Source organism: Branchiostoma belcheri, unplaced genomic scaffold (genome assembly GCF_001625305.1).
Source record: "Branchiostoma belcheri isolate BF01 breed outbred unplaced genomic scaffold, Haploidv18h27 scaffold114, whole genome shotgun sequence".
In the NCBI taxonomy this organism is placed as follows: Eukaryota; Metazoa; Chordata; class Leptocardii; order Amphioxiformes; family Branchiostomatidae; genus Branchiostoma; species Branchiostoma belcheri.
This window is the reverse complement of record NW_017802536.1, coordinates 16975-23668: the sequence shown is the minus strand read 5'-3', so window position 1 is coordinate 23668 and position 6694 is coordinate 16975. Positions and strand designations below refer to the sequence as shown.

Here is a 6694-nt window from a genome sequence, read left to right as displayed (position 1 = left end):
GATTTTAGGGCAGCACAAAGGTAACATTTTCAGAGCAAAAATAATGTTTTTTTCTGAGGTAAACATTCCCTAGTCTAACAAACTACTGCTTTGTTTATTATTTTTTTTTATTGAAACATACGTGGTGGCGACACATTCATGTCGCAGTATAATTTTCATAATAACATGCTTTGTTTATTCTTACCAAGGAGGTTAAATACCTCTTGTATTTAACCTCCTTGTTCTTACTCAAACACATTTATATACTAAGTAGACACAGAGGCTCAGCAGCACCAGTTACCATTGTGACAGATGTCACTGATCTTACGTGTTTGGAGATAAAAAAGACAAAACAGAACAAAAAAAATATGCAAAGATAAAATGAAAACCATGACTCAAAGTATACATATAGCTGCCATTAGTATGATATAATTTTTCTTAAATTCTTGAATTAATACTTAGGCCACACCAGTTAAATTTGTTGGTTCTTGGATTTTTTCAGAAAAAATATGAAGGGACAAGGCAAAAATAAATAAAAATAAAAACAGGTCTAGGCATCCTATTATAGACCCAAATGCTACAATAGGAGCCATGAAGTCAACACAAAAGGCTGTGTAATATTTAAACAATGAATCTTAAACTTTTACTCAAACCACTGCATTGATAGATGAAAAACTGTAACAATTAGGAAGAAAAGGACTTTCCTCAACTGTTGAGGGCAAAATATGACCATATTTGAGTTCATTCAGAACCAGAATCTTTTTTTTTTGCAAATCAGAAAAAAATGAAGAGGCGAATCCGAGAACCAACAAATTTAATTGGTGTGGCCTTAAGTGAACACGGAACACGTAGAGCTGTGTACCTAAACAAATTTTAGGTACAGGTACAGGTACAGGTACACAGGTTTAGGTACAGGTCCGGACCTGAACCTGTACCTGAACATTTCGACCAATTTATATGCTCTTCTGAACTCCTTCAATAACAAAAAAAACATTAATAAACTTGTTAGTTAAGGTTTATTCTTTGTTTATGGCGAATGCTCAGATAAAATATAGGCAAAACTAAAGATGTTTTTGTTTTCATGAACACACTGTCCTTACACAGGGACCCATTTGAGGTCACAAATAGGCATAAAATTGGTGTGAAATTGTTTAGGTACAGTACCGGTACTGAGGGATTAGGTATTTTGGACCTGTACCTAATCAATTTTTCCGGTACAGTATCGGTACTGCGTACCGGTACACAGCTCTAGGAACACGGTATATTACTAGATTTTGTAATATTCTGTGACTGACAAAATTCCATGGTGTGCTAAAAGAAAAATAGAAGCACTGGGCTGCAATACTGCAATCAGTAGACAGATGTCCTTCCTGCACTGTAATACAACTGTTGCAATAACCCACTAAGTTGCTAGGAGGCAGTTATGATACACTTGCAAAATACTAGTAGTGATTACGTGTCATTCACCAATTTGCTGCACCATTGGGTACAATGAGGAAATAAGCTTTTTTTTTTGTGGCCATATATCCAATAAACAGTACTTTAATCAGCGTTTTGTCTTTTGCAAGCACACTGGTTCTTTGGACAATAAAAAAAAATGCCACTCAAATTAGTGATGCATACCGGTTCACTGGACTTGGATCCGGACTTGTAAGAATGTTTAGGTTCAAGTCCAAAAAAACCTAAAAGGCAAGAACCGAGTCCGGACTTATTACCATAAAAGACCATTTCACATACCCCCTTTCTTTCCAAACAACCTAAAACCTTCCGTAGATTGTAAAATCTTTGCTGCAAAACGAAGAAAACATTGCCATCGGGCATCGTCAAGTGTCGGCCTCCATGTTATGTGGCCAAAGTTATACCCAGACAATATTGCAAGGTTGCCAACATACAATTTTGTATATGCCATGGGTTTAGGTCCGGACTTACAAGTCCGGACCTGAACCTAAACCTCTGGACTTGAATCCGGACCTGAACCTAAAATTGGGTTTAGGTATGCATCACTAACCCAAATATACCAAGCGATATGTACAATGTAAATAAGGTTGGATTGACGAAAGGAAATTTCTAATCTACCTGAACACACGTTTATGGTCCCAATTATTTTTTACACTGTTAGAGACTACAACCAGTACATTATACATGCAGAACAATTCAGGACTGAGACCTTACGAAATACAGGTAGGACTTTGAAAACTATATCTATTAGGAGTAGACAGCTAATATTATACCAAACAGCTTGACCAATATGTAGTACAACAAACTACACAACCGCATGTACATGTACAGTTGTAAACAAAAATGCAGATGAATCTATAGTTACCAACTATCAAGAAGTAATTTTAAAAAAGGAAAAAATGACAGTTTTGTCTTCTCCATTCTAATACTTAAACTTACCTTGGTCTTGGTAAATACCCGCAAATATCAGATGAATTTATAACTTAGGAAGTTTCTCTTGCAAGGTCTTGAAAAATCTTATAAATTACCAAATTTCTGTATTTGAATACTCTTAATACAAGAAGAGCTGGTTTCTCAAAATTCTCTAATGATAGTCAACTAAAAACACTAGCTCCAGTTTTAGCCCCCCTAATAAAAGTGGATCGTTCCTCCTGGAAGTCGTGCCCTAATACTGTTGACCAACCACCACAAGCACCTGTCTGTACGTCAGGACTGATTGTGCGTGTGCTACGACCCTAACACCACACCCAGTCTTACACATACCAGGTATTCACCTGAACAAACCTAAAGAAGCCCACTCATCCACACTTCATGGTAGTTTTAAGGCTACCTGTATAGGCCTGGAACAAGTCAATTCCCTGTTTTATGGCTAAGCTTTTTGACTAAGTAATGAAATTATCATAAGACTAAAACTACAATCAAACTAAAATAAAGCTACAATAAAACTATGATACTAAAATTAGTAAAATACTTAAACTATATAAATATATATATTAAAACTTCCTTTTACAGCTAAGAAGCAAAGCTAGAAAGGGATTCTATGGTTTTACAAGCATTTGTTGGGTGTTTTTTCAACATCTTTTTTTACCACAGTAGACTTTTTTGTTGATAGACAATGAATTCTTTTAGTGTTACATCATTTACTATTCCAAACATTTTCTCATTAGAATTCTATGGCATTTAGAGATTAAATCAACGTCCAGTTTGCAATCTGAGATGGCAAATTTCACCTGAATACCTATACATGGACTTCTTTGCGACCCTTTCAGTTACTTGGAGGCCTGCATGGAGGGGTCCCGACAACGCTCTACGCTAAATTTTGAGAGCTCTCGATTACGCTTTACGATAAATTGCAAGTCGCTACAACGCATTACGTGGAATTAAAACGGCGAATACGCTCTACACAAAATGTGCCAATTACGCTCTACGTTGAATTAAAGCATTACTTCTATACGCTCTACGTAGAATTAAAATGGCCGATTATGTACACTCTATGGAAAAGGGCTTGCAGGCTGCCTTACTTATGTAGAAAAAACTGGCAGCTCTGGCAACATTGTATCATGTGGAATCACACCACTCATGTACTAGTACTGTACTAATATAAACAGACATGCAGTCACACTTCGATCGCAAACAATATTTTACTCCCTCCTCTGAAACAACAAACTTTCTGCAACACACAGAAATGACTGGAACATGCCTGCCCTACATTGTATTTTCCTGTCCATGCCAGGTTAGTGTTTCCATGGCAGGACAATTGGCTTAAATAACACACAAGTCTCTAAGTAATTTAGTTAGCAAACAAGAAGTGTTTGCAAAACAAAGTATCACATCCACACAATACAAGACCATGAGCACTGGAACTGTGGCTGACTCTGTGGAAAAACATTAGGTCTCAAAATCTCAGCCCTCCATGAAATATATGGTGTTTGAGTTTGTGGAGATGCGATTAATATTACAGCAGGTAACAGTTACCAGGGCTTTGACAGTATAATACGTACATGTGGCACAAGTACCTACACTACAGGCTGGAAACACAGCAGACAAATGATCAAATACACAAGTTGGGTTTTGAATTTTTGTAGTAGACAGTGTACATGTATTTGAAATATGGAGGGAATTGTATGATGTAATTTAAAGAGATATTACATATAATCTGTATCTGTTTCTGTTTGTTTCACAGTAAATGCCCCCTGGTGTAACACACCAGTTTTGCGGGCACGTATACTAGTAGGCAGTAGATGACTATATTGCACCAAACATTGTTTAAAGCTACCTACTAGTAGTGATGATGTACCAAACTGTACTTGGTGTCAGCGAGTTCCACGCTATGATATAGTTGCAGGGAGAGTGGGTGGATATTTGGTTACTAATGATTTAAACAGAGTTACATTGTGAGCCTGAATGAAGAATTCAGGAAGTAGCTGATTGTCTATGATATAGTTCTAGGAAAAAAGGAAACAATCAGCTACTTCCTGAATTCTTCATTCAGGCTCACAATGTAACTCTGTTTGAATCATTAGTAACCAAACATCCACCCACTCTCCCTACAACTGCATGGTATTAGCATTTTTTTTACACAAAAACTCACTGACATTGAACCAACCAACCAAACAAACAGAAAAAGAGACAAATGTTTGAGGAATATTCCGGCTTTCTCTTGGTGAACATTAGAGGAACCCTGGTGCTCAACCCATGAATGAACTTGTATCAATGTTGTGATTTTGTGCTAGGATTTTCTTTTAATTAACTCAAGTATACTCAAGGTTTGTGTCCTCCTGCTAACAGAAAATTATTTTTACCGGATTATCCTTAATCCTGTACATACATACATGTAATAATTATATTGCTTCTTAAGTAAAACCTGATTGAAAACATACCTGGTAATTAATTTAAATTTCTTTTGCCCCTTATACTATAGTTATAGTACTATATAAGTTCTACTGATGACAGTAGACTGTCACATGAATGTTACAGTCATATGGTTCCAGTTGTCTTTACTGTAATAGTTGTCTTTACACCTGGTCAGTATCACTAATCACCCCTGGTGCAGGTCAGTGTTCTGATAGTTAGTGTCTGTCTTTTCATCACTTCACGGTTTTGCTGCTCATGGTGGACAAAAATATCACCCAATCCATCATCTTTGATGGACAAAAATTAGCTCACAAAGACATGGAAAGAGGTGTTATTTTAGACTACCAGTACCAACAACATTTGCATGTCAAAATGCAGGAGATAGCGTCAAGATTTCAAAATTTATCCAGACGCCTTCGACATGATGTTACAATAAAAACAAAAATGGGGGGACAGAAAAAAGGGCTGGCTAGTACACTGACCACTTTACACTGACAGTTCTAGCTGTTGTCAGACATGCATAATTGCATATGGTAACATCATCAGTATATAGAGCAGGGCCTTTGCTGCTCCATCCACCTACTCATTACTGACATTACCTTAGTCAAAACTATGACCACCCTGGAATGCACAATTATAAGCCATCAAGGTTTTATCTTAAAAGTTCATAGATGTGTTGGTAGACATCATCATACCGTAAGCTTAAAGTTAATTAAACTGTAATTTCCAACACAAAGAATTAGTCTAAATTCTCTAATATTATTATATGCCAAGATCATCATTGGCCTCCTTCTGTCTATACAAATGTATGTACAAATGTAAATACAAAATTGTACATTGCACCAGGGAAATATAGGGAAAAGTAAAATTATCAGAGCAAATTTTCTGGGATATCGATGATACCTCAGTCAGTGTGCCTGTTGATTTAAATAAATCACTGTAAATTTTATGACTCACTGCATTGTCGTAAAACCCACAGGATCCCTATAGCAAAGGATTATGGGAAGTGTGAAAAAGGTGACTAAACAGGTCCTGTTCAACACTGTGAGCGTGGGATAACACACAGACGAGACAAAAACAATACTCAAGTCAAAACAGCTGTATTTAAATCCTGCCACTAGCATTATGTTTTTCTTTGAATATGGGTCTACTCCTAACTCGATAGTCGTAGCAAATCTTGAATCAGACAAATTTTGCTGGTAGTCTTGTATATGAGGGCTATACATACAAGGCTACCAGCAAATATGCCAAAGTCGTGACGGCTAGTCACGACATAATGTAGATTGTCTTCACGAGCAAACAAGACTTATGAAGGTTGTGTTGACAGGACCTCTGGTGGACACGAAGCAAGTCCTGCCACAGGTTTTACAGTTGAGTCGAGTGGCTAGTCAGTGTTCGAAGAAGACACTATAATATTACATAATAGCCTTAATAGGCCTCTATCAACATTCCTCTGACAGTGCGTGTTGGACAGTTGAAAACATCTGAGTGTTCTCTATCTTGTACCACTACTACAAACGAATCTACACAACTCTGTGTAGATTCATACAAACATAAGCTGCAACCTCAGACACAGGATTCATCCTTAAAATGTATGCTGTGCTGTAGACTATTGGTTGGAGCAAAAAGGCAACTACATTGTACCCACCTGTACACAATCTGTTCGGATTTTTCCCTCCCTCTTTTGTAAATGTTTGTATCGATCGCCAAAACTTTCCACCAGTCCCGTCAGCTCTTCTCTCGGACAAGACTACACCTCCCTGGTCTGGCGTTACCGCATGGTCAGGGTCGTTTCTGGACCTTTTCACACCTTTTTTCTTCTTCTCGTGTTCAGACAACTGGGAAACCAGGAAGACGAGTCGAGTTGGTTGGAAGTTTTAATTGATCTGAACATGCGTAGTGA

The 6694-nt window shown here is 37.3% G+C and overlaps 1 protein-coding gene across 2 annotated transcripts in view; it reads right to left on the bottom strand.

Annotated features, from left to right (window-relative positions):
- LOC109462268 (PC3-like endoprotease variant B) overlaps nt 1–6694 on the bottom strand; it is a 39725-nt gene extending 33031 nt beyond the window's left edge. For both annotated transcript variants that reach the window (XM_019758798.1, XM_019758797.1), the window contains exon 1: nt 6440–6694. The gene's annotated coding sequence lies outside the window, so the exon portion shown is untranslated. The remainder of the gene's footprint in view (nt 1–6439) is intronic.